Source organism: Canis lupus, chromosome 6, assembly GCF_048164855.1.
Source record: "Canis lupus baileyi chromosome 6, mCanLup2.hap1, whole genome shotgun sequence".
NCBI lineage: Eukaryota > Metazoa > Chordata > Mammalia > Carnivora > Canidae > Canis > Canis lupus.
Window position 1 is genome coordinate 60,307,866 of NC_132843.1, and position 22,786 is coordinate 60,330,651.

Here is a 22,786-nt window from a genome sequence, read left to right on the forward strand (position 1 = left end):
CTAGGATGTGACTTTCTAAAGCCATGTCAGACCGTGGCTGAGGCTCAAATGTGGAGAAGGACAGAGGCTTCCAAATCCTGAGACTGTTGGGTTGATTTGAATTGAAGGAGATAAAGCTCCCTTTGCAGAAAATAAACACTAATGTATCTGGTTTTGCCCATCACACAAGACACTTGTAGAGCAGTCATGGGTTCTTTTTTGAACTCTGTTTTAATCAATCAGAAATCCATATTTCCTTTACTAATAGCCCTCTTTGAAATTGTGGTCATCATAACCCTTTATTTTTTAATGACTCCAAGGGCTCTTCTCTTTGGAAAGCCACTCAATCAATGTGTATATACATATTAACCAATTTGCTGCCTGCAGCAAAACAGCCTCCATAGTCTCATACTTCTCTAACAGGCTGAGATCCATGTTCCTACTTATAATTTCTAATTCTGAGGATTCCTGAGCAATACGTTCGGAATTTGCCAGATTTTCTTAGCCGATCGCCTTCTGTTTTCTTTTCATCATATTTAAGAATCTAAGACTTCCAAAGACACAAAGTTGTGTACTTTGATACACAACTATCAAAGCTTCTTATGTATAGCTCCTCATGTGTTCTCTCAAACTTTATAAAAATAGAGATTTAGCTGGGAGGTAGCACAACACAAAGGAAAATACAGTTGACCCTTGAACAACTCAGAGGTTAGGGGAGTCAACCCCCACCCCTGCCACAGTCAAAATACCATGTATAAGTGTGACTTTCCTAAAACTTCACTAATAGCCTACCATTGACCAAAAGCCTTATTAATAGCATAGACAGTCAATTAATACATATATTTTTATGTATTATATACTATATTCTTACAATTAAGTAAGCCAGAGACAAGAAAATGTTAAGAAAACTATAAGAGAAAACACACCTATAGTACAATATTGTAAGAAATCTTCATATAAGCAGACCTGCACAGTTCAAACCCTTGTTGTTCAAGGGTCAACCACGCATGGACCTTGACATCAGACAAGCTGAGTTAGAACCCCAGGTCCACCACTCCCTAGCACTCAAACTTCTGGCAGGGTTATTTCACCTTACAGTGACTCTCGGAGCTCTCATCAGTAAAATGAGATCAAAGACACCTATCTCACAGAACTGTTTCAAGGATTAAACTACCTAGATATATTTGTGAAATGTGTTTAGCACACCGCATGGAACCAGTTACTCAAAAAATGCTGGCTTCCTTTTCCGCTATGGGAGAAATAGAGATCTGAGCGTGCCTCCCAATGTTTAATCAAATAGGAACAAGAGGGGGTGGACTTCCTGAGCCTAGCTCATCGGCTTGCATTGCAGTCACTTCAGACCCTCCTTTTAGAGAGTTATCTCCAAAATATCCCCAACCACCACTTTAAGAGGCTTTGTGAACTGAGCCTGAAATGCCACAGAAGAGACATACAGCCTGTGCCATTCCTGTGCCCTCATGTGAGGGCAAAATTGCTCTCAGTTTGTCAAGGTATGAAGAGCATTATGGGTGATATATGCGGAGACACTGATACATCCCCTTTCTGAACTTACATTGGTTTTGTGTTTTAGCCTCTGCATCTAAGGGGATGAAAAGCAAGCACCTATAAAAGTGCTCAGTGGGTGCTCTGTAGGGATCCCCAGTAAAGAATTCCTGTAGGTGATTCACAGAGTCAGCTGCATATTTGAAAATTTCTCTCCTTTACCTAGCCAGGAGCCTGAGATTTGCTCCAGCTATCCAGAAGCAGCTTTGAAGTATGCGTAGCCACTGGGCATGCCCTATACCCTGAAGTCAGCTGTGAGAGAAGAGGACTGAACCAAGTCACAGGGAAGCAGCCAAGAATCCAAGGCAGGAGCTAGAGGAGGAGAAGCTCAGAAGAAAAGGGAGAGACCTGGCTCCAGGGCCTGGGGCTGGTGTTTGGGGATGCCCTGGCCACTTCTATAGATGTGAGGGAGACACCAGAGTGGACTGGCCCAGTGGTTTCTCTTGGCCATGAGAGGAAGCTTATAAAAGCTTTTCCCAGCTATAAAAAATGAAAGTACAGTGAACGGTCCGAATCTTGGCTATTGAACAAAATTAGGAAAAGCCAAGATCAAAGGTATAAAGGAAAAGGAAGGATTGGGTGGTCTCATCGATTCCAGCTGCCTCCAACATTCTTTTTTTTTTTTTTTTTAAATTTATTTATTTCATGAGAGACACCAAGAGAGAGGCAGAGACATAGGCAGAGGGAGAAGCAGGCTCCCTGCGGGGAGCCTGATCAGGACTCAATCCCAGGACCCCGGGATCACAACCTGAGCTGCAGGCAGATGCTCAGCCACTGAGCCTCCCAGGTGTCCCTGCCTCCAACATTCTTGCTCCCAGAAGTCACCTCCTCCTGCAGTTCTCATCCTGGCCAGGACTCTGTCAGCAACTCTCTCGTGGGGGAACCTGCTGCTCCCTTGCTCTCCTAGCTATGGAAGCACACCTTACTTTAGCCAGGGACTCACTAGGAAACACAACTGGGATTACAAAAGAGAATATCCTAAGCAAGGGAAGTGTTTCAGAGCACAGGTACGGCTTGCCCTAGAATAACCCATATCTGGGCATACCCTAGCTCAACTGACACAGCCTCCCGGGAAGCTTCTTTTCCCCAAGTCTACACTTATCCAAGAGACCCAGCCCAAAAGTTGTCCTTTTGGGTGTTTTTGGGTGTTGGCTCCAGTCACATCCCACCTGCCTTCTCCTCTCATACCCCCACCTCCCTGTTACTGCCACCCCTACATCCCCAACCAACAGCCAGCAGTTACAGAGACAGCTGGGGGGAGGGGGGTGGCACCTTTCTGAACAGAAAATGGGGATTCCTTGTGCTAATGAAGGACATTAAGACAAGTCCTTGTCCAGAGGACAAGGCGAGATTACTCTTTTAAATCTTGCTACTACATATTTTTTGGGATTATCTGGGATTATGGGAGTATTTGTAGAAAAAGCATCCCGAGACAAATGCCACAGAAGCGATACTCCTGGATTTATAATACCCTGGCAGCTTGTCACTGATTAATTTTTTAGTTCCACGGTGAGTCCTATACCTATACCGTGCCACTTACAATTTTCTGCCCTTCCTCTGGGTATGTAAAATCAACAGACCAAAGCTCAAGTTGGGGAGGGTCCGGGATGGTAGAACCACAGTGAAATATTTTGTCAGTAGCCTCCCTGGCCATTTATCTGTTCTGAGGTTTGGCTTTTATATAGAAATATTATACAAATATGTATTTTTTCTTTTTTAAATAAAGAAATGCACTGAAAAGTTTCCTCTCCACTACTCCCACCCACCTCCTGGCCCCCTCCCCAGATGCCTCCTGCTGGCAGCAGAGCCCTAACCAGGCTGCACCACTCGAGTCAAAACCACAACCAGAGAGCATTTCCATAGCACTCTTCTGTGCAAAACACAAAGCCCCACAGCACGTTTTCAGTTTCGGACCTAATTCTGACCCTTCCAGTGCAAACTGTTTCCTCACCTGTCTTTAAGGGTGTCACCTCTACAGTGCATGTTCTTGAAAAGTCACCCTTTCACGAGGCTCCTTCCTGGGACCCCCTCCTCGTGTTCCTTCCCTTTCTCCTGGCAAGGGGAGCCACTCGCTGCCCGCTTGCCGCACCCTGGCATGGCACCCTGGCGTGGCACCCTGGCGTGCCAAGCTCCTGGGGGAATTCTTCAAAGAAGTAGAGTCTTGTTCGATCCCTGACCTCCCCGCCCAAACAGAGCCCAAACAGACCCCGGGGTAGGAAGGCCTAGTTGTCCCCGAGGGAGCCTCGGCCTCGCCACCCACCGAGCGCAGCTGCTCTGCTAATTTTAGAGCCCTGAGAAGCCACCTGACTTCAAGGCGCTTGGGAGACACACGTGGCACCTTATCTCCGAGGCGATCAGGGTGGGGCCCCGCTCCTCCTTTCAACACCCATAACACCTTTGCGAGCCGGGAAAGTGACCTTGTTTTTTTGGAGGCTCCTTTCAATAAATGCTAAAAATAAAAACCACCTCCCGACCTGGTGGCCCAGTGCAAATTTGGCCCCGGTCTGGCCCGCAGCGGTCGGCGCGTCTGTCCGGCTGCCCGGGCCGCCCTGCACCGCCCTGCACCGCCTCGCAAGCCAGAGGCCCAGGGCACCGGCTCCCCCGGCTCACCTGCTCCCCCCTCGCCCCCCGGCCCTCCCACCTGCTTGGCCCAGCCTGTCCTCCGTCTGCCGGAGGCATCTCCTAGCACCCAGGGGGCACCCTCAGGTCACTGCCCCTTAAACTTCCAGGGGACCGTTTTGTCTCCTAAACAGGAGTCCCCGAGGTCCTCCTCCCCTCCATCCTGCGACTGTCGCGGTGCAGGGGGGCCCTCGGCCCTCACCTGCCCACGGTGGCAGTGGGTGGTGGGCTCCCGCCTCCTCCCCACATGCTGCTCAGGCCAGCTCCCAAGACGAGTTTTTTCTAAAACCAGGCGCATCGCCCACTTCAAGTCCTTGGAGCCTTTCCCGGCGGGTTCCCTGTGCTTTGTGCCCACCACCATCACCTGGGCAGCTTTCTAAAAATGTTCAGTGCCCAGCTTCCACACCCCCTCAGCCCCAAGTGTTTTGTTCCTCAATCTTTACAAATCTCAGCATATATGGTTGGAATAGACTAAATATCAAAATTTTTAAAAGATTTTATTTGTTCATGAGAGTCACAGAGAGAGAGGCAGAGACATAGGCAGAGGGAGAAGCAGGCTCCCTATGGGGAGCCTGCTGTGGGACTTGATCCCAGGACCTCGGGATCACGAACTGAGCCAAAGGCAGAGGCTCAACCACTAGAAGGTAATGCGTACCTATGTACAGATACTTCATGGAGCCCAAAGCTGCTGAAAGCACATCTGGGCCCCTGGAGCCCTGAAACCCTGAAAACCCTGAATTAGACAGCTGCCCAGGACCAAGACATTTCTTCTCGGTCACTCTCTCTTTTTGGGAATTTATGGCCTCTGGTCTCTCTTCATTACTTTTGGATCTTCTTGGCAGACGGTGTCCACCACCTCTGTTTGCCCAGATGAATCCAAATTGGCTGCTCCACAAAGGCAGGCTTGAATCCTGAAGGTGCATGTTCTCACTTGCAGCCACACTGACTGGCATCCTAAATATTAATTCCAACATCCCAGAAAGGAGAATCTTCTTCCAGGGATTCACCCTATTCCAGTCACCTATAGCTAAACACGGCTGCTGCATTAAGAAAGCAGGTCTTGGAGAAACGGAGATAAATCCTAGGATGGGCAGATACCCCAAAAGGGGGTATTTGTGCTCCAAGAGTCAAAGGATTCTTGCACCATGTGATAAATGAATATAGATCAACAATACCAAGTGCCACGTGAGCCCAAGAGGAAGCCATTATTTCTACCTTGGCTGTCAGGGATGTCTTCAAGAAGTTGACAGTGGACCTAGACCTTAAGGGATGCATAGGATTTTGGCAGGCACAGGGGAAATAAAGAATATTCTAGGTGAACAAGATTAATGGGCTACCTAGAGAGGGTATTTCCTTGTGAAAGTGCATGGAAGGAACTGGAGCCATGTCAAAATGGCGGGATCAGCAGATGAGGCTAGAAACATGGGTTCAGTCCAGACTGTGAGTCTTCATATCCCAGAGACTGAGTCTGGTCTTCATTGCGGCTGAGTGGGCTTCTTCCAAAGGACCTCGGTCACTCAGGTAAGGATAGGATTATGTGAGCAGACTTAGGGAAGGGCACAGAGGGCCTATGCTAGGGCAATGGGGAGATTCTCACCAGAATTTGCAGTTCAAAAAGCACTTTGCCTGTGATACCTCATCTAATCCTCATAATATCACCACCATCTAGGTAGGGCTGGCTTTTATTTTACCCATATTCCAAAGGTGAAAATGTGGTTCAATTCAGTTAAGTGACTTGCCCAGGGATCACACAACTAACCAGCAGAGGCATGTCTTGAACTTAGGGCTTCCGATTCTAAAGCCTATTCTCAGTCCACTGCACCAAGCTACACAGCCATGCAAAGGCCAAACAAGAACTGCCTTGAATTATGAGATAGAGGAAGAGGATGGATTCTTCAAGAAAAACATCTTCATGATTGATTAATGACATAGAAAATTACTCAGGATAGGATACTGAGCAGTAGAGAGACTATTGATGAAACCACTATGAGCATCGTGGCGTTAATCTTTCTTAAAGTATGTATGCATTGAAAAAATGCCAAAAGGGAAAACATCAGATTGTTCTGGGTGATTCTTATTTTTGGCTGGGAAATTCTTATTTTTACCCTGATATCCTTCTATGTCTTCCAAAACTTCTACAATGAAATTGCATTAAAGTGAGAACAATACTTTTTCATAATAATAGATATATTTTCTCATAGTAAAATAGTCAAATAGTATTCTTGCAGAATTTTTCTATCTATACAGAAGCTAATGCCATTAAAAACATATATACACAAGTAAGGGCATACTGTACCTAGTGTTCTCCACCTTGTTTTTTCATTTAATATGTCTTGTGTGTTTTCTTACCTGGATCTGAAGATCTACCTCATTCTTTAGCAGTTGCATGGAATTCCATTAAATGAATGTATCATAAGTTTTGTAATCAATCCATTTTTGTAGACATACTTAAGATTTCCAAAATTTTTTATAAGTACATTATGTTTATATTCTTCTACGTTGCCCATCCATCTTATTGTAGATGACAATAAATACCTCATAGTTGGAATTACTGGGTAATTGACCATGTGCATTTACATATTGTCATATTGCCCTCACCTTCACTGACTGTGGGTTAAAACCTTTTCCAGTTTGTGCCAGCTTGATATGTGTTTGCTTGTTTGTTTGTTTAAAAAAAGGAATTCTTTTACAAAATACTTAGAAAGAAAAAGTTTCCACCATTGAACAATATACTCTGTCCAGTCCAACATACATCAGGTAGGGGCACCTGGGTGGCTCAGTCAGTAAAGTGTCTGCCTTCAGCTCAGGTCATGATCTCAGGATCCTGGGGTTGAGCCCCGAATTGGTCTCCCTGTTCAGCGGGGACTTGGCTTCTCCCTCTCCTTCTGCCCCTCCCCTCCCCTCCTGTTTGTTCTCTCTTGCACTTTCTGTCTCTCTCTCAAATAAATAAAATCTTTTTTAAAAAATTCATCAGGTAATCACACAGTTCTTTTAACCAAAATTGTGTAACTCAGAGTTGTAGTATTTCTCCCAGTATCCACTTACCCAAAATCTACTGTTTATTATTCATTCTCAGTGTATATAAAGTAATGAAGGCCCAACGCTATTTAGAGTAGTCCTCGTATGACATCAATTGCTAGTTCATAGTATAAGGCAGTAACTAAAATTTTTGTTCCTGTGATTGAATGACAGAAAAGAATGCACCATGGTTGTTGCAAAGCTCCATTGAAAACAAGGAAGACTGTCAAAGAGGGGCATTCTCAAGGTCCAGTAGAGGCCTGACCACAATCTACAGGACAAGGACAATCAAGTGCGTGAGCACGTGGGGAGGGCCAAGCGGTAGTCTGGATGATTCTCTGAGCACCTTTCAAAGGACTGCTGGTGGTGGGTCTCCTGAGAATAAACACTCCCCAATAGATCATTCTTCTGTCTAGCCTTTCTGAGCTACTGGGTTTGCTGGTTGGTTTATTGGCTTGCTTCTTTACTCTTTAAACTTTGAGTTGTGAGCTGAATCCAGATAGTACTGCATTGTCTCCATCTCCATTCAAGGGATAGGTTTTAATAGGAAAAATTTGTAAAATGATTTCATCATTTCAATAGATACCAAGAAATAATTCAAATGAAATCAACATTGGTTCCTTTTGAAAACTCTAAATATTTTCACTAGAAGGGCTTCTGTATTAAAGTTTCTTCCTTTAAGAAACCAAAACTACAAGCCAGTATTATACAAAATGAGAATCCCTTCAAAGCAGAAACAAAGCCAATGAATGTGCCCTCTGCCATCATAATACTCAGCATGGTATTACAGTGGTGACAACAACATTCTGAGAAGGGCAAGAAACAGAGGCATCTAGACAGGAAAGGACTAATCAAAGTATCTTTGGGATATATTATTATACACTTATGAAATTCAAGAGGTAAATGGAAAGCTAGGGAGTCTAAGACAAATTCACAAAATTTGGTGCTATTCTTTATACTAGTGGTACACGTAGAAAAAGTGATTCCATCCTATTACAGTGACAAAAAACATAAATTCTTGAGGATTGACTCAACTTGGAATTAAAAAAGTTTATCTTATTGAAAGAAATGGAAAACACCATAGTAGGACAAATAAAGGGAGGGGGGAAAATGGCAAAATCTACCTTGCTTCTGGCTAAGAAGAAAATGTGGTAAATAGATTTTATTTTTTTCAAGATAATATATTTTAAATTAGTATGTGAACTTAATGCAATTTTAAGTACCCCTAAAATAATTTATACAACTTGCCAAATAACATGAAATTAATTCAAAACAAGGAGCAGTCAAAAAAACAAAATCTTTGTTTTTAATTTATTGATGAAATCCTGTTAGAGTTTGAAGCATACAACAACAAAATCTTTATGAAAATTATATAATATTACCATCAAAACAGGAAGGGGGGGGGGAAGTCACTAATTGTAAAAAATGGAAATTTCAGAAATAGATTCAACAGTTTGGGGAACAAAATATTTTAGGGGAGGAAAGGGAACACAAGCAGTATCATAATAATAAAAAAATAAATATTATTTAAGCAAAACTATAGGAAAATGGGGGAATAATTATATATGCATATATATTTATGCTTGGAGTGAATTATTGAGGAGGTATCTGGTGTCTTGCCTTTTTTTGTGATTTGTTTTTGTGGAGGCCTTTTTTTTTGCCACCTGCTATGGGCTCATCAGCAAAGGCTGAGCAGAATTTTCCCCCTAACCCCCTCAGAAAAGGCAGCCAGGCTTTGTGTTCCTGTGTTCCTGGTTCCCAAGGGACACAGTTAGTGTTTAGGGACAAGCCTTTGTTTGGCAGGACTGGCTTCCGGGCAGAAGGAGCCTGGAGGTGGAGCGAGGGTGGGATTGGGGGCCATAAGGTGTCTAGAATTGGAAAGAGGCTTGATGCCAGGCAGAGAGTGGTTGGTTCTCCAGTTTGAGGGTTCTCGGAGGAGAGGGTCCTCCCCAGCACCCAGGAGGCGGCGAGACTTTGAATGGGGGATGGCTGCATAGATGTTGTCAGGGCCCTACATCAAGCTGCAGGCCATCTGGCCTGGTGAGGAGGGGGTAGCCGCAGGGCCTACTAGCCTTCAGGAGGTCCATGTGAGTTTGGCCAAGGAGCATCTGCAGTGACCAAATGGGTTACTGACAGAGGCCTCTTTCCCCATGCTCGTAGACCGAGTGAACCCTGAGGGCCTGCAACAACCCCGGGAGAGCCCACGGACAGCAAGGACCTCCACCCAGGGAGGAGCCCCTACTACTGGGTTCAGGGAGTCAATATTGAGCTAGAAAAGTAAAGTGATATTTCTAGTACCTAGAGCACAGTAGAAGAGTTCATACCTATTCCATGCATCATACGTTTTGACAAACCCAGGTGGTTCAAAGGATTATTAAACAACTATTTTGAAAACTAGAAAATGGGCTAGTATATTTATCCCAGTGGTGGAGGCCAGATAGATTTCTGGGTACCAAGATAAATCAAAATTAAAATAAAAAAACACAGAAGATTAGACAAAATATTCCCTCCAAAATATACAGCCTGGCCCAGCACGTAGAGAAATACAGTCACGTATGGTACCCAGGTTGCCCCCAAAATGGCTCGGATGCATTCTAACTCAGGACCAGCCATAATGAATCCACTAGGAACTTTTAGCAAAATGTCTTAATTACAGTGGTGTAAGCCCAGCAGCATAATATGCATTTTTCACTGAATGTGATGCAGAGCCCACGTTCACCAAGGACTTACTCAGCTTCTGTAGGGTCTTTCTAGAGACTGCTTTCTGAAGCAATGCTGAGAAGGGCTCGGGCCTTGCCCACCCCAGTGAACCAGCCATTTGTGCTCTCTCACAGCACAAGTGGCTGCCCCGTGAAGTAGAGCTGAGCCTAAAGGCATAAAACAAAGCCAAGCTAGCAGTTCCTTGTGAGGCCCAACCCACAACCCTGGTCTCCTTAGCAGGAGGTAGAAATCCAATAGCCGGCAAGGGGAGCAAGGCTAAATGTGACCCATTTGACCCTACAATGCAGCCAGGGAAATTTTGAGGTGAAAAGGGGGGAGGGCGCTAGGGTTACATGGTGTGTTAGGATTCTCCAGAGAAATAGAACCAGTAAGAGATACACATATAGGAGATATATATATATATGTATATATATATATATATAAATTATATATGATATATATTTTATATGGGATGCCTGGGTGGCTCAGCGGTTAAGTGTCTATCTTCAGCTCAGGGTATGATCCCAGGTCTGGGGATCAAGTCCTGCATCGGACTCCCGGCGAGGAGCCCACTTCTCCCTCTGCCTGTGTCTCTTCTTCTCTCTGTGTGTCTCTCATGAATAAATAAATAAAGTCTTTAAAAAAAAGACATGTATTTCATATATATAAAATATATTTCATATATAAATAAAATATTTTATAGGAGATATATAAAATAATATTTCATATATGATATACATTTCATCTATGTTATTATATTATATATAATATACATATGTGTATATATACATTCCCTCCTTCTATATATATGGCACAGTGGGGAAGAATTGGCTCACATGAATAAGGAAGGTGAGAAATCCCACTGTCATCTGTAAGCTGGAAATCAAGGAAAACCAGTGTCATTTCAGTCTAAACCCCAAGGTCCAAGAACCAGGAGAACAGATGATGTAAGTCCCAGTCCCAGTACAGCAGAAGACCAGCGTTCCAGCAGACAATGTCAGAGAGCAAATATTCCCTTCTTCCACTTCTTTGGTTCTATTCAGTTCTTCAACAGACTGGCTGATGCCCACCCACATTAGGGAGGGCGATCTGCTTTCCTCAGTCTAATCCAAATGCCTATCTCTTCCAGAAACACGCACGGACATACCCAGAGATAATGTTTAAGTAGACCTCTGGGCATCCTGTGACCCAGACAACTTGACACATAAAATTAACCATCACACAGGTGTGTAGGGGTTCAGCAGGATTACTCACCTAACACTGGTTGTAAAACTGATTGCCAACGTGTGTCTCATTAGCGGGCTTGAATTGGCTGATCATTTCGACTGAACCAAATGGGGGTTCATGATAGAATTTTTTTAGTTTCTCAGATTTCATTCCACTAAAATTTCAGAATGAAATCGGGAATCACGGGTTGTTGACAAAGGAAACTAGGTATGAATGAATTCCTGAGTCCTTGACTCAGGTTTGAGTCACATGGATTTTCATTCAACATCATTATCATTAAAAGTAAATGAGTATAGCTAGAATTCACCTAATGGAATGTCGGAGCACATGATTCACTATTGTGAAAATTCAATGATCCTGACCAACTGAGTCAACCAAGTCAAATTTAAATACGTAATAAAAGTAAATATTATACTTGTAGTGAACACATTTAACATTATGATTAGACCGTTAATGACTATAAGTATGGTAATTGACATTTTCCAAGTTCTTGTAGTTTTGTTTTCTCTTTCCACAAAGGATGCTTCTTCCTGTGGCTGCCAGACTGACTCTTTTCTTTCCTTTTAGACAGCAGCCCAAGACAGAGTTCCGAGTTCCACGCTTAATCAATCAGGATGTTGTTACCATTCAGGCTAATGGCAAAAGCACCCAACTCTGTGCTCCAAGACCGGAGTTAGAGTCCTCGCACCCCATTGATGAGTATGTAACCTCGTGTAACTTACCTGAAGGTACAGAGCTGAGGCCTCTCCTTCATAAGACGGAAATAATCACACCTGCTCTCACAATCTTCCCGGAGGCATGTGGTGAGGTGCAACTGAGATATTATGCACAAGTCTTTGTAAAGCAGAGAGCCTCATAAATTGTAAGGTATTATTATTGGCACTCTCTAGGAATCAGTGTGCTTAAACCTTAGAGTATATTAAAATCACATGACTTGCTGGCTTAAAAGGATGGTTTCTAGGCCCTACACACAATCTGGTTAAGGAGATGCTGGGTGGAGCTCAGAGATAAAGATTTTCATCACTCAGTCACCACCACCATCACCACCACCACCACCTCCACCCTTTCCCCTGCCGTGTGATTTGCATGTGAATGGTCCAGGGATGACACTTGAAGAAGTGTTGATGTGAGGGTGAGACCAAGCATTTCAGAAGAACTTCAGAAACGGCCCTAAAGAAAAATAAATGAGATCCTGACAGTTTTGGATTAAGTACCCAATATCTAATGGCTTTAAGTGATAAGCTTAAATAAGCCACTGAACTGAGGACCTGTTGGAAGACATTACCCTAATGAACTTACTAATGAAAAAAGAGATTTATTGTAGAATTGCTTTTAGAGTTGGTTGGAAATAATGGAAAAGCCCTTTTCCTTTCCACTGTACCTAGCTCCCCCTAACCCTATTTCAGGTCAGTGTTTCTGGCTTCACTCCTTCTCTGATGTGATTTCTGTACTGAATGAATGCCTTCCTTCTGGTTGTTCCTTTCCATTTTGGGGTGACTAATGGAGTCCTGTCATTGTAATGAGGCTGAGTACCGAGCCATGTGGGCATGCCACAAGCCAGATGGATGGGGAGGAATCAAAGCTTCAGAGATTCTGGGAACCACTGGTGCATCCAAGAGGGGAAGTAATAGAGCTGTTGTCTCTCAGTAGCCACAAAATCAAATGATAACTATTTTGTCGCTCGGAAAAGATTGCACGGAGCTAGCCCTCAGCTAAACTCTTAAGTCACTGAAATTGACTCTGATATTCCTCCACTATCTCCACTTCCAGGTCATCTCCCCCTCCTCTCTTGGCCAGGGACTCAGGAACCCCATTTTGATATCCTACCCTGCCCTCTCTGATTAGTCAGAACCCAGGAACTTTTTCTTTTTCTATGACAACACCCAACTGCCCACTGGCCCAGTGTCCCTGGTGTTAGAGGAGGTGGTGAGCATTCTAATTAACCTAATCAACCTATTTGTCCTGAGATTCGGTGTGTCTCCTCCAAGGTTAATGGGGACTTTCTGAAAAGATGTTTTAATCCCAAAGAATATGGATTCTAGGAATTACAGGCCTTGGAGGAGGGAGGCTCTTGGGCAGCTAGAGGAGAAATTCTCAGGCAGCCCTCCCTGGGTCACACCACCTGGAGAGGAGGTAATACTGACAGCTCTGCCCATTTCCAAGGTGTTTATCTGGGGACTTCATGGATCCATTCGGACTCACCAGTAAAATGACTCCCTCTAGCCTCTGGAGGAAAATTTCCTGAAATGGGAGAGCCACATTATTTCATTGAATCCTCTTAGCAAACACACAGGAAAGTGCTATGCTGCTGCTTATACAGTGAACCACTGGGGGCTCTTCAAAGATGGTACAAACTGAAGGTTAAATTCATCGATGCCAAGAATGGACTCTTCTGACCCTAAATTAGTATGTTATCCCAAATTAAAAAAGAAAAAGATACTCTACCTCCACCACTGGACAATTAGTATAAGCCCAACTCCCGTTGCCACAGGGATTGGTTCTGGCTGAAACTAAGCTAATCAGTTCATGACATCCCCTTGGCTGCATTTGACCTTATTCAGGTCAATGAAAAGCAAGAAGATGTCAGAGGGTTTCTGGGAAAGGAACTTCATTGTTTTGACAAGAGTGTCTTTGGATGTCATTCTTTCTCTCTCTGAAAATTGATAAGGAAGCATATATTCATCTTTTTGTTAGCAGTCATCTTGCCCCATGAAAGAGAGCCAGCCTTAGGATGAAACTGACACCAAAGGCAAAACAAAGATCTGGAACAAAACTGATTCCTTGATATTATCATTGAGCGGCTAAATCAAACTAACACTGAAGCCTTCCCTACCTCCGGACTGCCAGCTATGTAAATAAATGAGTTAGGATTAGGTTCAGTGGCATGTAACTGAAAACTCCAAATACCAGTGCTTAAACAAGCTAAAGGTTTATTTCTTTCTCAGGTTAAAAAAAAAAAAAAAAAAAAAAAAAAGGTCCAGGAAGATATTTCCAGGGATAGCCTTATGTGCAGTAGCTCCGCCATCTTAACACATAATTTATTTCCCTGTGGCCCAAGGTGGCTGCGCCAGCAACTCCCATCACACCTGAATCCAGTCAGCAAGGAGAAAAGGGAAAGCCATTTCCCAGAGAGTGTACATAGCACTTCTGTGTATGTGCAGTAATTCATTATTGGCCACACCTAACTTCAGCTGTGGCTGAGAAATGTTGTCCTTTTTTTTTTTTAAGACTTATTTATTTATTTTAGAGTGCATGCACATGCAGGTGGGGGGGAGAGGGAGGGAGGGAGATGGAGAGAATCTCAAGCAGATTCCCCACTGAGCAGGAGCCCAAGACTGGGCTCGATCCTATGACCCTGAGATCATGACCTAAGTCAAAACTAAGAGTTGGATGCTTAACCAACTGAGCCACCCAGGCACCCAGAGAAATATCGTCTTTGTTCTATGGGGCCATATGCCTGGCTAAAACTTAGAGTATTTTTACAAGTATAAGCTCTTGGTAAAAGAAAAAATGGATGTTAGGGGATAACCACTACTCTCAGCCACAGTGTGACCTCCTTATTATTTAAGGCAGTTTGAGTCGGGTTCCCTGTTACTTCCAACCACACAGAAACATGTCCTAACTGGTGCAGCCTCATAAAGCCCCCATTTACTTGCCATCTCCAATCACATGCTGAAGGATAAAAATAAGAAGTCCTTTACTGGGAACATCTCAAGGTCCTCCCTTGTTTTTCTCCTCAGGCCTGGGACAGCACCTGGCACAGAGAAGCCCTTGATAAATATTCGCTGAATTGAACAAAATTAACTAAGAAGATTCAAACAGAGAGAATTCAATAGAATCTTGGCATTGCAACCTGTCAGCTCTGGCCTTGGGGGGAGTCATAAAACCTTCTAAGCCTCAGGTTCCTTGCTTGTAAATGCAAGAGAAGTAATACCTAACTCTAAACATTGTCATAAATAGTAGTGACACTGTAGGTAAAGTTCCTAGCACAATTCCTGGCACATACCTACATGGGTGACACACACACACCGTGTATGTGTATTTCTTTTTTCAAAATTAGGATTACGTGTATTACAGGTTTTGAAGGAACATCGAAATTGAGAAAAAGTTGTGTTTGGGCAATGTTTCAAATATCTGCAAACTCTACTGGCCATTATTCATTCTTATGCTTAGGAAAATATGAGTGTTGGTTTCAAAGGAAAGAATACTTTGAAGAGATTTTTTTTGTTAAAACTCTGAAGCCTACTTAGATATCAAATAGTTATTTAGTGAGTAAAGTGTGAATGAATCAGAACATATGTATTGAGTTTATCTTGGAACCCTGTGTGCGTAAAACCCAACTACAAAATGTGCTTTGCATTTTCTTGCTGTTTAAGGGCTGGAAAAACAGCATGGCATTCTCTTGAACCCGAAATGACCTTGAACTCAACAAACAGACCAGACTGATGAAGAACCCCAGGTCGCTTTTCGGGGTCTAAACCACAGTAAGGGATACATGACCCAATATGACTTGGGATTCTCTGTATTTGCTTGTTTTGTTTGGTCTGACTCAGAAACCTGAGAGAATAAGTAGAATTAATCTCTTTATCCAGCTGTCAGGGTCTGAAAACAAAGAGACAAATATCACTCCTGTGAAGATATCCTCTTATAAGAAATGCACGGATTCATAAAGAATTCAGAGTTAGCTTTTAAGATGAAGCATAGATAAAGCTTAGCAAGAGGAGCTGAAGGGAGTGAAGGGGATTTTAGAAAGTTAATGAGGACCCACTCACTGGTCCACCTTCCGTTTTGGAGATGAGGAAGCCACGCCACAGAGAAATAAATGGCTGTTCTACACGGAGGTTGGCCGTGAGCTAACTTACCCCTTTTTCTCATCTCTCAACTGATTTAGAATCCAGCAGGGAAGAGGGTATTCATTTCAGGCCCTCACTGACCCATCAACAGGCAAAGGTGGGATGACCTAGAACTCAGACTCCCAAAAATATTGCTAAGAAATGTCTATGTCTGTGATGAGAGGCTGTCGACACTTGCCCACAATACCTTTCATGTTCAAGTGTAGAAGTTTGGCACCTCAAGGAGCCCTGGCTCATGTTGGCCCAGGTCCAAAACTGATTCCTTAAGAAAATCCTGGCTGTTCCTCAGACACATGCCCCACTCCCAGCACAGCTCCAGGCAGGGCTGGGGGTCCTTTGATCTAGACAGGGCTTCTGGCCAGGCTCTTTTAAGTTTCACAACTGAGCATTAAACCTCCCACCTGCCCACATACCCACCTGGGTTTCAAAGAAAAAGCTCTGCCCATCAGGAAAATAAAGGATTGCTGAGTTCCAGACCTCACTAGAGAAGATAACGTTAAAAAAAAAAAAAAAAAGAGAAGATAACCTTGAATTGTTTACCACCCCACTTTCCTGAAAAAAACAAAAACAAAACAAAACAAAACAAAAACAGTAAGATCATCTGGCTGGGACACCTGAGTGGCTCAGTGGCTGAGCGTTTGCCTTTGGCTTAGGTCATGATCCCTGGGTCCTGGGGTCGAGTCCCACATCAGGCTCCCCACAGGGAGCCTGCTTCTCCCTCTGCCTGTGTTTCTGTGTCTCTCATGAATAAATAAATAAAAATCTTAAAAGAAAAAAAGAAATCATCTTGTTTAGGAGAGGTACCTTAATATTTGCTATAAGAGTGTTTACAGAAGGTTGTCAGGAAGAAATAGACAAGGACTTCCTGCTGTGTTTCCATGAAACTCTTGGAAGCTACCATTCAGAGCATCCTCCAAAATCCTCCTTCTGATGACCAGTGTGAGGAATATCTCAGACTGTTGTGCTCGGGAAACTTCATCTCCCCTAAGACAAATGAAATGCTTTTGCTCTCAGTAATTGAAATACCACTTTTCCTTCTTTGCCTTGGCTATATGGATGCCGGGGCCAAGCCTCAGCCTTGAAATCCATTCACAGACGCTCTATCAACCCTTATAGTTGGGATATCTGTCTTGCTCCTCTTAATCTTTCTTGCTTCTCTTTATTCTCCCACTTTTATTGATTTTGGTGTATTTATTCCCTTTTAAGGCCATTTAAAAATTCTTTTGCAAGGACATGAGATATAACTAAATAAAATTAAAAGATTCAATGATTGCTTGAGGCTGGGTAGGAGGGGTTGTGTGGGAGGAGAGACAACTGCAAAAGGATATGAGCCAACTTATTGGAATAATGGAATTTCTATATCTTGGTTGTGGTAGTGGTTACGTGGGTACATGCCTTTGTCAAAATTCATCTAACTGAACACTTGAAATAGTGCATTTTATTGTAAGTAAATTAAACCTCAATAAAGTTGATTTATTCATCCAATTGATATTAATGTTTCTCTTAACTGCAGGCACTTTGCATGGTGTTGGGCAGAGATAGTGCACAGTTGTATAGGTTGTTCACTGAACAAGGGTACGTGGACAAGGGACCAGGAAGGGCTGAAATACAGCCCATGCCTGCCTAGCTCATCAAACCAGGCATCCAGCAAGCGTCTGGGCCTTCTCAGAAGAAGAAGCAGCCTTTTCTATTTTGGAAAAGGCATTACATATATATGGATTCCTGGAAGCTTGGTTCTGAAGATAGCGCGGGAATGAATATAGACAATTCCCTGCCCTTGTAGTTTAGGGGGAGGTTATGATAAGCCAGTAAACATATATATTATGATAAACACCGCATGGAAATAAGCAGGATGACGTAATGGAAAGTGTCAGACTGGGGGAGATGCTTACTCTAGATAACTCAACAGGAAGGACTTCTTTTAAAAGACGGCATTTCAGCTGAGACCCAGGCGGTGAGAAGCACCCAGCCTGGGCCGGAAGAAAGCACCCCCGACAGAAGGAACTGCAAGAGCAAATTCCCAGGGGCAGGAGAATGTGGCCTGCTCAAGGATCAGAGAGAGGGCCCGGGGGCGTGCAATAGCAGACTGGGGAGTGCACGGGACCATAGTACAACTAATGCTCAAAAAGTGAGGCATAGGCCTTGAGAAGTGGCTCCGAATACTAACCGCACCACGAAACATTTTATTTCTCAGAGATTTTAGACTTGAAAGCGACCTCCTTCCTCTGTAGATAGTTCTCCTGTAACAGGTGCAAAGAACGAGGGCCAGCTCACTCTGAGAACTGACAGCACATATCGGCTCAGAACTCGGGCTCAGGGAGATCTCTGGGTGGCTCAGTGGTTCAGCGCCTGCCTTTCGCCCAGGGTGTGATCCTAGAGTCCCGGGATCGAGTCCCATATCAGGATCCCTGCATGGAGCCTGCTTCTCCCTCTGCCTGTGTCTCTGCCTCTCTCTCTCTCTCTCTCTCTCTCTCTCTGTGTCTCCCATGAATGAATAAATAAAATCTTAAAAAAATAAAAAAAAAAAGAACTCGGGCTCAGCGTCAGTCCAGTTCAGGTAGCATTTACTGATTGCCCGCCATGTGTCAGATGCTATTTCTCGCCTGTGAGTCTAGAGCTTTCCAGGCTTGGAAGGGTCCAACAGCACACAGGACTGAACTTTTGAAACTCCGCTGCTGGAGACATTTAACAGAAGAAATCACTTCCCTTAGTTAGCTGCAGGGGGTTCATCGGAAGAGTATTTCACAAGACTTGACTTTGCCTCCTTTTAAAAAGTCTTTCGGTTCCTGAAATTGAGATACAGTTTTTTAATGATTTGTGTGTTAACACAACCAATTCTGAAGCTAATTCAGTGTTGAGAGCCCTAAGCGTGAGAGGACTCTGTGAAGGGAACCACAGGAAGGGAGGTAGCAAGGGTATAATCACGGGTGAAAAGTGCTGGCGATCAATCCCAGCATCATTTCTGAAATCCAAGAAACGCAAGCCTGGGATGGAAGCCTTGCAAAGAGAATTTCGGATCTCACACCCAAGCCATGCCTCGGAACACTGTGACACCCACCACATTTCCTTCATTTGCCTGTATCCACCGCCTGTAAATGGCAGGTGCTCACGGCAACCAGCTCTGCTGAAGCTGTACCTTTGTTGCTGTTAAGTGATTTGCTGGCTAACAAAGCCAAACTTCTTGGAATGATATTCTCCCCCTATCATCTCTCTGTCAGTTAAAGAAGCTACTGCCATGCAGGTAAGCACCAGCCCACAGAAATCCACCACGAAACCACAACTTTCCTCTGTATCTCATCAAGTTCAATAGTAACAGAAATGAAACCTCCCATCCTCAACACTAACTTGACCGTCCTACTCGAGCAGATCAAAAGCTAGTTAAGAAAACACAGCTAGTATTTAAGAGATGATTTTCCCTTGAGCATGAGGGTTATTTTTGTTTTTGTGTTCCTTTTAAAGAAAGTGGCTTCTTTTCTTTTTTTCACCAGCACATGGGAATTTCTTTACTGACCCCTAATGCATAGATGCAGCCTCCTGGCAGTCAAGTCCACACTAAACAGCTTTGTTTAATTCAAACTCATGTGGATCCTTTCCACGGAATGGATTTCCGGGCTCAGTCTGGGCTGACTTCGAACTGCAGGTGCAGTAGACTCAAACCATTTGCTGCCCAGATTGCTGCTGCTTCTGGAACTTCCCACTCCTTCTTGAGAGTTCCCATCCCCTAGGATCTACCTCTCAGGCCACATTTGATGGGTCCAGGGGCAGCTGGGGCTCAGAAACTCACCAGGAACCGTGCAAAGCCTTCAGGCAGCATCCAGTGGTACATCTCTGCTTCTCTCTGCTTTCCTTTTTCCTCAACTTGCTCTGTTGCTCAGTCTGTGTGGTAGAAGACGGCAGTCAGTCTCTCTGAAGTTAAGAGTCTTGTTTGTAGGTAACAGGATCATAGATGGGCCCGAATCTCAATAAGAGCCAGCAGCTTGAATACGAGTGTGAGCAGGAGTCTCACTCCATCACTTTTCCCTGTTTCTTCCTACACACACCTGTGCCAATCCTCTCTCACTGCAGACTCACGCTCTATCCCTTGATCCACTAAGTACATGATGGCTACAGCCAACAGCACCTAGAGTTATAACTCTTCAAGAAAGCAGTTAAAATGACTTGGAATCTTGGTTTAATCTAAATCCCTGGGGAAACTCTTTGATTGTTTTTCTATGACATATCATTGGCATTTGGGGCAGGGCAATTCATGCTGTCTGGAACTGTCCTATGTATGGCAAGGTAATTAACGTGGTGGCCCCTGCCCATGAAATGCCAGTTGCTCCCCTACTCTACTAATTGCAGTGACCAAAAAATGCATTAACCCTCTACCAGATGTCCCTTGGGGGGGTAGTATCAGCACAGGGTGAGAACCACTGCATCCCACATTCCAACTCAACCTGGTTCAGTTCTGAGGTCGTATTCTTGGAGAATTCTGATACTCGTCATAAATGGCCAAATCCTGAGAGGAATCTCCCTTGGAATATATCTTAGAGGACAGAGGTGTATGGCACTCAAAATGAAATTTTTCATTTCTATGTGATTCTGAGTCAGCCGTATCTGTTTCTAAAACAAAAAAATGTTTAGTTTTTTTTTAAGTCACATCTTGCTTCTGCTGAACTGCGGATTTATTTTTGTTGCACAATGACACGATGGTGAAATCAAGGATGTGGTAAACACTTGTTTCTTTTTAATCATATAATGTAATTAGTAGTCCAAAATGGGAAATATTTACTTCTGAGTTGGCATTTTCCTTTGGACTCATGCAACCAAATACCAATGCATGCCAAATGTCCCTCCTTCTGGTACTCCAGGGACAATGGAGTGGGAGGATGACCAGAGAGAGAGAGAGAGAGAGCTTGCCATGTAAGGTAGTTTTTTTCCTTCACAGTATTCTAGGTTTGGCTATGAGCAGCTCTGTCTGCCTCGTCCCCATATCTGACCTTGAGGACCATAATATAATCCTTAGGCTCATTACACAAGTGGTTTAAGAGGAATTAAAGGTAGGTCGGGGATGATGAAGGCAGTGGCTTTAAGGCAAAATTTTAAAAAATTGTTGTTACAACCCTGGAAAATATGACTTAGAGCAATAGCTCTGGCACCCTGTAAGACTACTGATGTTCCTTGGGTTCTAGCTTGGAGCCTTCACAGGCAAGAAAGAGGAGGTCTATCACTAAGTTTATGGTCTGAAAAAAATATTCAATTTGGTTTCTGAACCACCGTGATAAACTAGTAAAGTACCTCTGAAATAACGGTATTATAAGCAGCAGAGCCATATGATAGAAAGGGAACTAATACATGGCAAGAGATATGGATTGTAGAATAAAAAAGGATCCATGAGTGAGTCTATACTGATATGAATGACTATATGAATGAATGAATGAATGAATGAATGAATGAATGAGGAGGGAGGAGAAATTTTCCTTACAGTAGGATTCTAACTAATAAATGTAGGAGAAAGGATAGAATTAGAGAATTGCCACCTGGCAACCACCACATTAATAGTTGCTTCAGGTGAGAGTCACTCATGGGTAATAAAATTAGTGGGTGAAGTGTGATGAGAAATATACCTACAAAGTGTCAAGGTATCTCCTCACAAGATATTTATTAATAACAAAGGGAGGGGAGAAATGGAAGCTTTCTTATGGAGAAAACTGGCAGACACCATCTTAACCACGTGATCAATGTTCATATCACCAGAAATGGAACAAATGCCTCCATGTGTGATGCCTCCATGTGTGATGTCTTAAGTGAGAAGACATGAGAAGTTCTCTCCTATGTGATTTGGACCAAAAATGCAGAACTTGAATTTAATCAAGAAAAAACATCCAACAAACCCAAATCTAGGGAAGTCTTCAAAAGAACGGACCTTACTCTTCAAAAGTATCAAGTTCCCACAGGACACCTGGGTGGCTCAGTGGTTGAGCGTCTGCCTTCTGCTCCGGAGTCCCAGGATTGAGTCCCACATCAGGCTCCCCTCCAGGAGCCTGCTTCTCCCTCTGCATACATCTCTGCCTCTCTCTCTCTGTGTCTCTCATGAATAAATAAATGGATAAATCTTTTTAAAAAAGTATCAAGTTCCCCAAAAGAAAAACTGAGGGATCGTTCCGGATTGAAGAAAACTGAAGCAGGACATCACAACTAAATTTGTGTGACTCTGGATTGGATCCTGGACCCTCAGGACACTAGTGGGACAGCTGACAAAATTCAAATTAGGTCTGTTATTAGTAGTTTATATTAGATTAGCTTACAGTATTATTTGAATGTCAATTTCCTGATAGTATTACTGCCCCGTGTTTATGAAAAGAGAGTGTTCCTACTTTTAGGTTACAGAGGCTGATATATTTAAAGATGAGGGAAAGAGAGAGATTAAGACTCTAATTCCAGCTCTGCCATTAACTAGGGGATCTAGGACAAGTTATGTAAACCCCTGGGCCTCAGTTTCACCTTTGTAGATGAACAGGTAGCACTAGCTCAGTGGTCCTTGTGTGGTGAAATAAAATCACATCATCTGGGAAGTTAGAAATGTGAATTCTCAGGCCCCAGACCCAGAACAGAAACTCTGGGGACAGGACCCATGTCCTAACAAGCCCTCCATGAGACCCTGACAAGGGTCATGTTGAGAACCCTCCATGCTCAAGTTGAGAACCACTGCCTCGCCCATCCCCCGGGTGCCTGTTAGCTTTAATGTCCTGTGCTTCTCATTTGTCTCTCCTACTCAACACAACCCTTTCTCATAAAGGGCACCTCCATTCTCCCAGTCCATTCATCACGTATTTGGTACTGACAAG

The 22,786-nt window shown here is 43.6% G+C and overlaps 2 long non-coding RNA genes across 4 annotated transcripts in view; one reads left to right on the forward strand and one right to left on the reverse strand.

Moving 5' to 3' along the window:
- Positions 1-17,444, forward strand: part of LOC140635725 (uncharacterized) — a 54,856-nt gene extending 37,412 nt beyond the window's left edge. For all 3 annotated transcript variants that reach the window (XR_012033073.1, XR_012033072.1, XR_012033071.1), the window contains 2 exons: positions 7,354-7,471; positions 11,674-17,444. This is a non-coding gene — a long non-coding RNA (uncharacterized lncRNA). The remainder of the gene's footprint in view (positions 1-7,353; positions 7,472-11,673) is intronic.
- A 1,062-nt stretch (positions 17,445-18,506) lies between these two features.
- Positions 18,507-22,786, reverse strand: part of LOC140635724 (uncharacterized) — a 50,443-nt gene continuing 46,163 nt past the window's right edge. Inside the window, exons 2-3 of the long non-coding RNA XR_012033070.1 lie at positions 19,744-19,835; positions 18,507-18,745 (exon numbers count right to left, since the gene is read on the reverse strand). This is a non-coding gene — a long non-coding RNA (uncharacterized lncRNA). The remainder of the gene's footprint in view (positions 18,746-19,743; positions 19,836-22,786) is intronic.